Here is a 14158-nt window from a genome sequence, read left to right on the forward strand (position 1 = left end):
TTTTAAAGATTTTATTTATTTATTTGAGAGAGAGACAGTGAGAGAGAGCATGAGCGAGAAGAAGGTCAGAGGGAGAAGCAGACTCCCCATGGAGCTGGGAGCCCGATGCGGGACTCGATCCCGGGACTCTGGGATCATGACCTGAGCCGAAGGCAGTCATCCAACCAACTGAGCCACCCAGGCGTCCCTCAGTTTTAATTTTAAATAATATTTAACAAGGAATATACAGAAACAATTATAGAATAATTATTTTTCTACCAAAAAGTAATGCTCAAATTAATTTTATCTAGGTATAATTTATACTGACTAGGATATCTTGCTGAAATTACCTTTTTTTTTTTTTAAGATTTTTTTTTTTTTATTTGACAGACAGAGATCACAAGTAGGCAGAGAGGAAGGCAGAGGGAGAGAGAGGAGAAAGCAGGCTCCCTGCTGAGCAAAGAGCCCGATGCAGGGCTCATCCCAGGACTCTGGGATCATGACCTGAGCCGAAGGCAGAGGCTTTAACCCACTGAGCCACCCAGGCGCCCCTGAAATTACCTTTTTAAAGAAATTCTGACCAGGGAATTGACTACCTGTAACCAAATTTTAAAATCTATACTGTGGGAAAAATATTTTGCTTTGTTTGTTAAGTCACTAAATTCTGCCTTATTGCCTGAAGCAACATTTTTAGGAAGTTTTATTACACATAAAATTAAAATTCTGAGCATATGATAAAATTCACTTTATGTCATTAGGAAGAATGACTTCAACAGGGACAATTCTGCTTATGTTCGAAGTAGAAGGAATCTGCCTGCTTCCCTGTATCACAAGCATTGCATGTGAGTGCTAACTCAACTCAGTGGGAGGGACTTCCTGAGGGATATACCCCAACAGGGGCGAATTGTTAGGATGTTCAATTTAGAATTTGGAAAAACTCACGGGACCATACCATGTAATGGAGAAAAACACCATAATTTTATTTCTCCCTAAATGATTTATTTCAAATAATTGTCTTCTCTGGAAGTGAATTGCTATCATTTTAATTATTTCCTAACATACATGGAAGAAAAGTAAGCATTAGAAATACAAGGCACAATATTTTTAGAATTGAGTTCCAGTGAGATTTCAAAGCTGATTTTTTTTTTTTTAATGGGGGAAGGAGACACTTAAATGGGGGAGAGAGCTAGCATGAGAGTCCTTAAAGATGAAAGGGCTCTGTTTCACGTTCATAGACCAACATCTTCCTCCTTTCACCTGTGAAGAAATGCCTGATTTGCTTTATAAGGATGGCATTCGTTTTGTTTACCATGTGGCAGCCATAACAAATTTTGTTTCTTTGGAATAAAATATAGTATATATATGTATATATGTATATATACATATATATACATATATATACACCTTCACTAACAAGTGTCTAGTTGCTATTTATCCATGGGTGACTATTTCCATATTATATGTGCACATTTACACTTGCATAGATGCATCCATGAATAATGAACTGTGGAAATGTGTGCACAAGGACATGGAAAGAGACAATACATGACAGTGGGCAGTTAATGCACTTTCATTTCCATGAGTTAGGGATAATTGCATAATTCATGAATGGCAGAGAAAAGTCACAAGTGTGAATTGCATATGGGCAACTTAATATATGTTTAATGGTGTCCCTATCATGCTAGTTAAAGGATGCCTTTAAACTTACATCGATTGTAGTTTGGAATTAAACCATTTTAGGTGGCGTATTGATAGGAATAAAAAAAAATCGGCTCAACATAATATAATTCTTGCCTAATAAGGATAGAATATTTATAATCACTGTATTCTGTTTTTGCTTAATTGGGCAGCATACTGGGTTTTCGTATCTTTGTATTAACTATGATTTATTCATATTTTACTTTACACAAGGCATTAATATAAACAAAATTGTGTTCTCATTTTTTTTGAAATTACTTTGTGCTGTCACTTAAGCTGTTAAATTCATTGAAGACATTCAGATCATATTTACCCCATGCTTAGCACAGACATTGTAATGATGATGCGTATTCCGTAGAGAATAGTGGTCTTTAGCCAGAACTTCAGGCATTTCGCTATTTTTTTTTTTGCAATGTATAATAAATATAATGCCCTATGCTTTTGTTTTTCTTGGTTGCTAGATTTAATCCATGGCACTCACTCTGAGAAGTTGAATTTAACCTTATGCTTTATAATGACACTCCAATATGCAAGGACATTTCAATACCCTGCTCCATTATATCCTTGTCTGGGCAACTTCATAAACACCAATTTGTAGTTGTTCCCATCAGGGTTGGGTGCTCCTGCTGCGTGGGGTCATTACCCGAGCGTCATCGTATACCTGGGAGGAAGCAAAAACTACTGAATCTGATGTTTCATGCACAAAAGCATTCGGTATTTAGACAACAGCTATCAGATACTGGTTTCCTGAGATCCGTGATACTTAATAAAATGATACGTTTTCTCCTGTAGGAAAAACAAAGTACTTGAGATTCAACTCTCTATTAATTTACTTACATAATTTAAAAATGTACTGATTTTATTACGTGTACTACATTGTTAAAATATACGACATTTTATTCTCACAGGAAGAATAACATTTTTAGTATAAAGACCACGATCCAGTGCCATTCATAAAACACAGCACATAATTTCTGTCTCCATCATTGAAACGCCTATGTTTGTCAACATTGTAAAGCATACGTCCCCTCTTCTATTCACTGGAACAGACAAATTGTACCTTTTCAGAGTAGTTGTGGGAGATGCCATAGTCAATATTATTATAATCATTCTCGGGCATCAGGCAGGTTAAATAACAGTCTGGTTCAGGTTGTCTGGGACAACAGAAATGTTGCTAGGCTGCATCTCCAAGCCACTGGGATGAAATCAGTTGTGACAAAGCAGTGAAGATTAAATTTGTAACAGATACAACACCTTTGAAGTACTAGCTTATGATTTCACAGTGGCATTATAAGTCTTACTGCAGTATTTAAGCAGTTAGAAAGAATGCTAGTTATTAGCAGTTGAATTTTGTAAAATAGGATTTTATTGTCTTTAAATAGCCATGGCAGCAGGTTTGTATTATCCCAGTACCACATTTTATAGCTGTGTATTAGAGTTGGGGGTATTTTTTTCAAGCTCCTCTTTTTCCAGATATATTCTTCTATCTATGCGACCTTATGTTATATAAATAAATACACGTGGATTCCTAAATACGAGCATGTACGATACACAAAATGCAACTGTATATCCTATACAACGTATTTTAAAATTCATAGTATTTTGTAGAAGACCGAAGGAAGAAACTCTGCTTTGTATACACCCCAATAACATTTCAACACTGAGATACCAAAGTATTTCAGACCTCACAGAATAGTATGGATAAAGTAACTGAAAATATCTAATACCACAAAGCTGAACCGGTCCCTTAATAATCTTGAAAGTACAGCATTAATGATACATAAAGCAATTACGCTTTGTTACTAAATCTGATCACATCGAAATTTCCTGTCTTATCGTATGTCAGAAGTGAGTCTGGTTCCTAAAAATAATGTCTAGAAATTTTGAGGTATGCAATAAACCACTTCTTGATGGGGGAATGTGATCTCCACAGATGTTTCATTAGGGAGGCATCTAAGGTTCAGGCACACACATTTGAATACCAAAATTTTATGTAAGTTACTTAATATTAAACTGGTGTAATGCCACTTTTGTTTTAATGACTACACAGACTTCAATGGGTTAACTTTGTATGAGGGTCAGGTTTTATATGTTTATATTTTCTTAGCCTTGGTCAGGAGAAGTGGTTTTTCTTGCCCTTGTGTGGTGCCGGAGTGGTAGGGTTTCACTCCGTTTGAAAACCTAGCATATCCCACGAGGTTACCTTGGTGTAGATTTCTTTCTTTCTGTATTAAATCGCTTCTTGTCGCAAAGTGACTGGTGCTGCTGGGCTTTGAAAAGAACTTCTAAGAGGTTAAAAAAAGCTTCTGTATGAAAGGATTTTTTACTTCTGCAGACAGAATACAGTTTGCAGCTGTTTGACTTGGGACAGTGATACGGATCTGATTGTATACAGGGTAGCTGGGGACGTGGATGCAGCTGGAATCGAGGTTATAAATTTTAAAAGCGATGCAGATTTTTGCCATTAATTGGCTGCTAATAAAAGCAAACTCGATGGCTTCTAACTGTGGGAGCCTGTGGCTCTGTATCTGATATCAGGAATTCATACACATTACACAGTTTTAGTGATTCAGACCACGACTAATTGAAATATGAGGCATACTGATCAAATTTAGCATTACCAGCATGCACTATGGTTTGGGACTGTATGGCGACAAGGTAGCATTTATTACTTATTCTCCATAACACTGCTTGATTGAAATATCTAGCTATGTTGTCAGCGGAGGCCCAGCTGGGCTTTAGTACAGCTAATTAAGTCATTAAAAGAGAGGTCAAGCAATCTAATTCTTGCATACTAAAGTACAAAAAAGTCTTTTATTATATTTTTTTAATAAGTTAAGATTTGAATTTTTAAAGAAATTTCTTTTTAATAATAAATGCATTTGCTGGTTTATTTATTAAAGTCTTAATTTAAATATAGAGAGGTAAGAAATTATGAACTTGTCAATACACAATTTCCAACGCAGTTTATATGGTTATGTTCTTTAGTAAGTACATTGTGTATGTGATTTTTGAAAGTGGTTCAATAAATTAAATATTGATTTAAGGGGTATAGCTTCTGATACTTTTCAACTGATTATTTCAGTATGGTGGTCTCTTGCACGGAAAATTTTAAAAATATCTACATTATTGTGAACGTTATACATCCTGTAAGTCAAAGCAAATATATTCTACGACATTCTTTGTTTTAAGGGCTTTTTGGGTAAAGGTATGAGGTTCTAACCGTTCATTCCTTTGTAATTTATCAAGTACCTCTTGAAATGCCTTTCTCTATTTGAGAGCTCATGTGAGGTTGTTCGTGTCAAATGAGTCAGTGGGAATGGAAATACTAATTTGAGAGAATATGTATTAACAGTGCTTGATCTTTTTTCTTCTTTTTTAGTTGCAGGGACTACTGACATATTGCCCAGAACATTGCTTATTTCAAAGTGTATGACTGGTATAATGATAATCTAATCTAATATTTTAAAAGGATGATGATTTTGCTTTCCTTTATTGTTTTAATATGTATGGAGAGTCCGATTTACATTTCCTCATGATAAGCTCCTCAGGTAACAATGAACACAGTAGGTGTTCTAGGAATAATTAACCAACAAATGAATGAACATCTTCAATGTAAAATGTATCAATTTCCTTAATAGTTGGGAGAACAGTTTCTAACTTTTGTGTATTTTTTCCCTTTCACATTAACTTTTAATTAGTTGTCATTGCCAAAGCTAGAATAGAAGCTACAGCTTAAAGCTCAAATCTGTTCGTTTTATTACAATCTATGAATGGATCTTGGAAAATGTTTGGGGGAAGAAAAATATTTAAAGTGCTCGTTGAATCAGATTAGCAATGAAATTAATTTCTGTTATAATTCTGGATCCTTATCCAGTATACTTCACTAATAACTAGTAAAATAGGTCTTCTTAGAGTATGGTATTATCAAGAAATTCAAAAATCAAGTGAGCAATAAAAGGAGAGTGATTGGAGAAGCTTTAGAAAGTATGGACAAACTGATACAAAATAGTTCAAATTACAAGTGCTGTCTTAGAAATGGTTTGAAATATCAAATGAGGTCTGCTTTGGAAAAATCCTAGAAAAGAACTATAGAGAGATGTAAGACCTATTCTAGTTCTCATATCTGTCGAGGATCTGCTTTCAGCATGAGATTGACATGGGACAACTGTTACTAATTTTTAAACTTTTTTAGACCAGAGCATGCAGATCTAAATAAGCTACCGCTATTTTGGCAGGAACTGTACGTTTTTAAGTGGAATCTGCGCAGACATCAGATAGTTTTATGATAATGGCTTTCCAGAGGTTGAGAAACTTTGCACTATGTACATAGAGCTAGCTATTCTGTAGCTGGTATTGCTTCAAGGCATTTGGAAGCAAAATTGATGTATAATAAATTTGCAGTTTTCTTTTTTTTTAATGTACACACAGATTTATCGATATATATATTTTTTAATTTTTTTAAAGATTTTATTTATTCATTTGACAGAGATCACAAGTAGGCAGAGAGGCAGGCAGACAGAGAGAGAGGAGGAAGCAGGCTCCCTGACAAGCAGAGAGCCCGATGCAGGGCTCGATCCCAAGACCCCAGGATCATGACCCGAGCTGAAGGCAGAGGCTTTAACCACTGAGCCACCCAGGCGCCCTAATTTGCAGTTTTCTTAATAAGGTGTCCAAGATGCCGCTTTCCTTGCTGATGTATTTAATTCTTTTGGAGAGTCATTGTTATTCAGAGGCTTCTGGAAAGCCTCACACGTGGACACCAGTGCACCTGTGGTAGAGTGGAGAGCATAAGAAGTACATAGTCACAGATCAAGTCATGGCAATGGTCCTTTCCCATTCGTGATCAGTGTATAGGTTCTGTGGCGACCACATTAACAACTAGTTTGTGTCTATTTCATTACTGCTTATTCTGTCCATATCCCAGCACTTTTTTTTTTTCTAGAGAAGAATAAAATCATGTCCTATTAAGAGTCGTACTAACAAACATGGGAGTAGTTTATTGTGGTTCAAAGCTAATTTATTAAAAGAAATTTATTCCTTGTACCAAAAAATAGTATTGTGACCTCTTGTCAAAGCAAATTTTTTCATAGTAGGTTTTGTGAGTAATGATAAATCTCACATGAGTCATTTGAGAGACACATTTCAATTAGATCATGATAATTAGACCCACGAATGATTGTCTTCTTTGCAGGGTAACCCTCACTGTGCACGTTTAGAAAGAATGCTTTTCTGCCATCAGAGTGACAGACAAATTCCTTGTCAGCTCTTCCAGATGGACTCTCATGACCTAATGCCCATCTCTCAGGCTACTGCTCCCCAGAAATCCTGGATGAAGTTTTATACAAGTCAAGGACTTATTACCAGTCTTCACGGATGAATTAAAGCACACATGAAGAGTTCACTTGGCCTCAAAGACATGTTCAAAAGCTTTATTGTTAATATTGTTCCAAACTGAATTCAAATAACAAGTAAATGTTTTTTAGAAATGTCTTTTCCTCCCAGGGAGGAAAATATATGTTATAATATATATAATATATATAATATACATGTATGTATGTATGTATATGCATATATACATGCACATGTATATTAGCTATATATAAACACATATGTACATATTGTTTATAGTTTCTCCTCAAAACTAAAAGTCATTCTATTTTTGTTAGTTATAAGTATCTTATTTTCCAGGACTCTGAAAATTTACAGTTTCCTAGCATACATTGATTAAAAGGCCAAGACTATGGAATATGACCAAAGACCAAAAGTCTGGTCTCAAAGGAATTCTAGCTCAGTTTTAAAATTAGAAGTTATGGAAGGTTTTGGGTAAGCTTGAGAATCTCTGGGCACCTGTCCAAAATGAACCTCTAAGTCTTTTGAAGTCTACCCATCACTAATATACACAGTACAGTCTAATCCAGCTGTCTGCCCCTTTTCCTGTTTCCCTTTCTCTTTCTTCAGTCTGTCCTGAGGTACCAGTAGCTACATACTGTGGGAGAGGTTTGGTAAAATGAATATTGCCTCTTGGAAACATTTCTATACAGTGTATCTAGGATTTTGCTTGGGAGAGGTGTTGGGGGGAGAACAGGTAACACTTTAGTCATTTGTCTTTCTGATTGACATATATTTACACTGTAATAACTCCTACCCTACTTTCAAATTACGAAAACTATTTTAGCCATCAGTAATCACAATGATATCTTTGCAAGATTTGTTGTCTGTTTCAACAAAAGATTATACAATTTTAAAGAGCAGTACAGATTTACAGATGAAAGTAAGCAAATATGCTTTTAGAAAATCATATTAATTAACACCTTTTAATACCATAAGCATTTATATCATACGATATTCAAATTTTTGCATGGCTCAGGTCAGTGGAATTTTAAATTTGTTAACATTTTACAGCTGATAGTTTGGCTAGTGACCTTACTATTTTAATATACATTTATTTCAAATTCTTTTTCTTTAGAATAATTTTTGTCCAATGATGGGTTTTGGCTAAAGATAGAAAAACTAATAACAAAATAAAATCTGAGCATAGTTTCTAAGAAATCTTTGTGATATATGCATCAAAAAATTCTGATTGTGGTTAGAAGATATTTTGACCAAGCAGAATACTTAAAATAGTGTGTCTTTTGAGAATCTCTCCTTTCTTGGTCATTTTATCATGTTCATAATTGGATAATCATTTTTTTTTTTTGAGCGACCCATTCTATTGAACTGTTTCTGAAACGGAAATTCTTTAAATATTTCTATGCATATCTTCTAAAAACAGTAGCAGAGTCAATGTAAAGAATTTTATGTTGTTATCACAGAACCCACACAAGTTAACTAAAAACACAGGGTGAGATCAGGGAAGCCAGTTTCATCACTGCTCTGACCTGTGTAATAAAACCCCATTTTATGTAAATAAAAGACTGATGAGTTTGAGGGAAGAAAGAGCATGACTGGAGAAAAGACTGCAAGTTCAGATAAAGAAAATACCGGAGGCTTTTCTTTTGTCTTTGTTCACCACGTCTTTCTTCTTGTTTTTCTCTTCCTCTCTTGGATCAAAATCCGTAAAACACTGAACCAATCTTCTGTGCAGATCACCATCCCAAGGCTTTGAAGTGCTATTGATGGAAAAAGGGAAATTCATAGTCTTAAAAAATAGATAAATAAGCAAACCAATCACGCACACACACAAGTGCCATTTAGATATCTGGTTTCTTATCTCAGCCTTCCCCCATGATGTTGGGCAGCTTACTAAACATTTCTAATATATATATATTTTTTTCATCTCTAAGATAGAATAGTGACCCAATTACCTTTTGGGTTTTTGGGGAAAATGAGATGGGGAAATGTCTGTTAAGAACTCTGAAGATTAAGTACATTCAAAATTTTGACAGAGGCTTGTGGGAAGCTTACAAGTTGATCCTAAAATTCATATGGAAAGAAAAATGGACACAGAATAACCAAGATACTTTCTGAAGATTAAGAATAAGGAAGTATTGGTACCATTAGGCCATAGTGATCAAGATGAAGTGTTACTGAGATGGGGCCAGATGAGCAGACGAGAATGGAGAGCCTGGACAGAGACCCCTTCATAAGGGAAGGCCTGGGATTGAACGGAGACCTCCTCATGAGACTGTAGGAAGAAGATATATTACTCAAAAATGACACTAGGATAAGTGGTTTAGCCACATAGAAAAAAAAAAAAAAAAGCAACATAAAATTCTAGATGAATTAAATACCTTAATGTGAAAAGCAAAAGTTTAAATCTTTTAGAAGAAAATATCAGAGAAAATATAATATCAGGGCAGAAGAGCATTTCTTAAGCCCCAAAGAATACAAATCACAAAGAAAAAGTTTGGAATTTTGATTATATTAAGATAAGAATAATTTCTGTACATCAAAATGTTCTATAAAAATAGAAAAAGATAAGTTAAAAAGGAAGAAGATATTTGTGATGTATATAAGTGATAAAGAATTAACATACAACATATATAATTTCTACAAATCAAGAAGAAAAACCACACAACCCAAGAGAAAAATTGGCAAGGAATAAGAACTTTTCAGAAGAGGCAAACTGATAGAAGAAATGATGGACAAAACAATGCTTAGAACCATGAAATGTAGATTATAATAATGATGTTATTATTAACATCTATCAGGTTGGCAGAGATTAAAAGTCTGGAAACTACTGAGAGTTGAGAAGGATGTGATGTGAGATGTGGGAACTTTTAGGTACTTGCTTGTATGAATATAATTTAAAACAATAACCTTACAGAATATTTGTTCCTAGTCAAATTGGAGAGTGCACATACTTTCAGGAAAGTTTACTAAAAGGAGAGAGTGATACAAAAACAAAGAAATACTCTATTTTGCTTCTTGCCTATAAGACAAATGCATGAAGATGTCTATTCAAGCACTATTTTACAATGGGATAAAAAATGGAACATCTTAAATTTCATCAGTGACCACTGGCTAAATAAAATGTGGCATAATCATGCCCTAGAATACTATACAACAGTTCCGATAAAATAGATGTGTATCAACAGGGATAAAACTAGAAAGTCTAATGAGAAATGGAAATACAAGTTGAAAAATCATATGGAGCATGATATCATTTTATGCAATTTGGGAAAAAAACACTAAAAACATTTTACGTTGCTTATAGATAACTATGTATGTAGTAAAGAACAAGAATGTGAAATATATACACCAACTTCAATATATTTATTAACTCTGTAAAGGGAGGATGAGGGGAAATACAATCCGGGGTATGTTCAAAGGGGCTTCAATTCTATTGTAATATTTTCTCTTTTAAACAATGCAAATATAACCACATATCAAGCATCCTTTTCACTTGTTATATTCTATACACTTTTCTGTTTCACTGAAATATTTAAATTTTGAGGCAGTTGCTAGACATTGCCCATGTTTATTAAAAATAATTACTGAAAATTAAATTAAACTAAATTGCTACCAAATGAATGCTATTAAGGTCTTGGAATTATTACAATTAGGAGCTTAGAGGAAGAGCCATGCAGAAGTGGAATCAGCCTCGAAAGAGGGGACTCTGGCTGGCTGGAGGTTTTGTCTCTGAGCGGAAGGAGAAGACTGGGTAGGAGTATGAAGACTCCAAACTAGAGACACCTTCTGTTACTGGGATAAGTAGCGGCTGCCAGGTTGAAGAAGCCTTGCTGAGGTCATGCTAGAGAAACGGGAAGGACCAAGTCCCTTCTTCCTTTTTCAGCCTTCCAGTCTTCTTCTGGTCCCTGACAATGTCAGAGTTAAACAGGGAGGAGCTGGACAAATTGAAATGTAGTTTTCTGAGTCTCAGCACCAGAATCACAAAACAGAGCACCAAAGGATGGTTTTAAAACTGAGGGACAGTAACAACGAGATCCATAATAATAACAACCATGAGGATCAACCATATCACAGAACACCTACTTCCTGATTCCCTCTTAAACTCTAGGATATCACTTTATAATGATAAAAGTAGGGGCCCCTTAATTCTTCCATGGTTCACCTTATATAGCCCTGAAAGAAATCAGAATAATTCTAGCCTCCTCCTGTGGCTTCCTTGAAGGCATTCCCAATGCAAATCCTCATGTAAACCTACCTCCATTAAAAAGCCCTCTATTTCCTTGGTTTAGGTCTTCCACAGATTTCATTCCCACTCAAAAAACTTTAACAAATGACTCAGCCTTTCTCTGTACTTGCCATAATCTTGCCATAATCTTGCGGGGTAACCGTATTTATGTGAAAACCTGTGACAGACCCTCATTTCAGAGTTTTTGCATCTCCTGGACTTCCATACCTCCATTTTGACTTCAGAAAAGCCACCCCACCCCACTGCTCCATGTTAGATTTTGTGATCCTCTGAACATCCTTCCATGTCAAATCTTTATCTCCAGGTCTTTATGTTTTTAGAATAAACACGAACTATCTGTCTCTTCCATGATCTTTCTTCCATTTTACTTGTTTTCTGACTTTGTGAAATCACTACTGTCTTCCTTTAACTCTTCAGTTTTTTCCTTGTTTATCAGGGCCTTTCTGGGATTTTCTCTTTATCCTACTTGGCTTTGACCCTAAGAACAACACTTTAACAACAACAACAACAACAATTATTATTATTATTATTAGCTTTTATTGTCTCCCTCTAGCCTTATTCCCTCATTGTAGACACCTTGCACACCACCAGTCTGGGATGAATACAGGGGTCCAGGTTCTTTACTCTTGTACAAGGAATGCTACTGGGGCCACTCCAGATTCTTACCTCTTCAGGCAAGGTTCTTGTAAGTGTTATGTGCTTTTGCCACTTCCAAGTCTTCACCTCTAACCTGCAGCAGTCTGTCCATTGCTTTGCTGGATCTTCTTTTGTTGAAGTTAAGGATGACCTTACAGTTTCTGAATCAGTGAAACTTTTCAATCATTATCGTACTTGGCCTCTCAGTATATTTAATATTAGTGAATTTTTCCACATTTGATTTCTGTGTTATTTTTTCTTCAGATCTTCTTCCACTGTCCACTCTTCTTTCTTAGTGCACTTTTTAAGCTTTTATTTTTCAGGCTGTGTCTTAAATATTGGTGTTTCTATGGATCTCATTTTATATGCTTTCCTACCAGGGATGCCTTACATTCCTGTAGTTTGCATGACCACAAACACTCACTTCCTGCCTCATCTATCTTGTCTGGATCCTACCTTGTGTGGGCACGTTCCTACTGATGTGTCATATCCACTTTGACCTATCCCACTCCATATCTTGTCCCCACCCACTCAGTTTATCGAGCCAGGAATATGGTGATAAATTAGAGACTTTCCCTTTTTATTCACATATTTGAGCAACAGCAAGTCTTAAAAGAGTCTACTTTCTGAAAACCCTTCAAGTGAGACCCTTCCTTCTACATCTCCCTCTTTCATCATTGCTATCTTCTAAACCATCCTACGTTTCACCATGAAAGTGACTTAAAAAAATCAGTTCTTGCCTTCTTACCTAAACTCTTCTTATAGTTATCTACTGCCTACATAATACCTCTGCAAGATATAAAGGGTCCTTGGAGCCTGATCTCTGCCTTATCTAACTTTCTTGTACATACAGGGTCTATGGTACAGCTATTCTGAACTTCCTGTCAATGCCTAAATACACTCTGCATTTTCATGTTTCTCATGTCTGTGCATGCTGTTCCCTTCATTTGCAACAACTTCTCCTTCCTCCATCTCCATCCCTACTTAGTCTGCTTGGGAACTTTCAACTTTTCTTCTTTGCCTGTAAGTCATAAAGCATTTTTTCCTCTGTGAAGCTTGTGGAGACATCATGTTTAACCATGAGAACATGGGACATGGCATCACCCGTATATGGTTTTCAAACCTGAATCTGCTTGGATATAGTACATAAGTAATCTTTTTTTTTTTTTAAAGATTTTATTTATTTATTTGACAGAGAGAGATCACAAGTAGACAGAGAGGCAGGCAGAGAGAGAGAGGGAAGCAGGCTCTCTGCTCAGCAGGGAGCCTGATGCGGGACTCGATCCCAGGACCCTGAAATCATGACCTGAGCCGAAGGCAGCGGCTTAACCCACTGAGCCACCCAGGCGCCCCAGTACATAAGTAATCTTGAAGAGCCTTTAAAGTTTAGTGATGAGATGAATGTCACAGACCAGGAAGGATTGAAAGTGGTAAGTGATAAAGGGGTGAATCATATAAAATACCCAGCTAGTACTGGGCATCTGGCAGACATTCAGTCAGATGTTGTCATCATTATTGTGACTGTGAATATTAATGATAAGAGTGATGTTATTAGTAGTAAAATTTCAGGTACTCTCATGCAGTTAGACACTTCATTCTACAGATGCTATATAGATCTATCACCCCTCTAATTTTTGTGTATGTAATTCTTCCCCTCACTGTTTTTCCTTCAAAACAATGGCTTTCTTATTATGAATTAATTTAAATATGCCAAACCCCATTTCTGAGAGGATTTGAAGCAGCTTATATGTAATGATGCAATGAAATATGTAGGTGTAAGAATTATGACTGAAAGAAATACGGGTAGGGAAATAAAATAAAGCCAGAATAAGCTGATTTATCAAACCGTGCATATAGTCTTGGGTAGTTCTCAGGATAGGTGACAGATTTTATCTGCGAGCTTCTTAGTGGCCAAGGCGAAGAGGAAAATGAAAGTTCACAACATTGACAGGGGAAAAAATCCACCAGTTACTGAGGATCAACGGAGCTTTCCCTGGAACTGAGAAATTCCGTTGATGTTCATCAACAGGTGACACTGTGGAATACTGTGAATGCTTGCTAGTTAAATTGTGGTTCTTGATCCAGGATCACCCAGGAACTTGTTAGACATGTGGAATCTCAAGCACCACCCAAACCTACTAAATCCAAATTCATATTTTAACAAGGTCCCCAGCTGATATATATACTTTAAAACTTGTGAAGTGCTGCTATAGAGGACAATATTTTCAATAACTTCCCTCAAAT

Source organism: Lutra lutra, chromosome 2, assembly GCF_902655055.1.
Source record: "Lutra lutra chromosome 2, mLutLut1.2, whole genome shotgun sequence".
In the NCBI taxonomy this organism is placed as follows: Eukaryota; Metazoa; Chordata; class Mammalia; order Carnivora; family Mustelidae; genus Lutra; species Lutra lutra.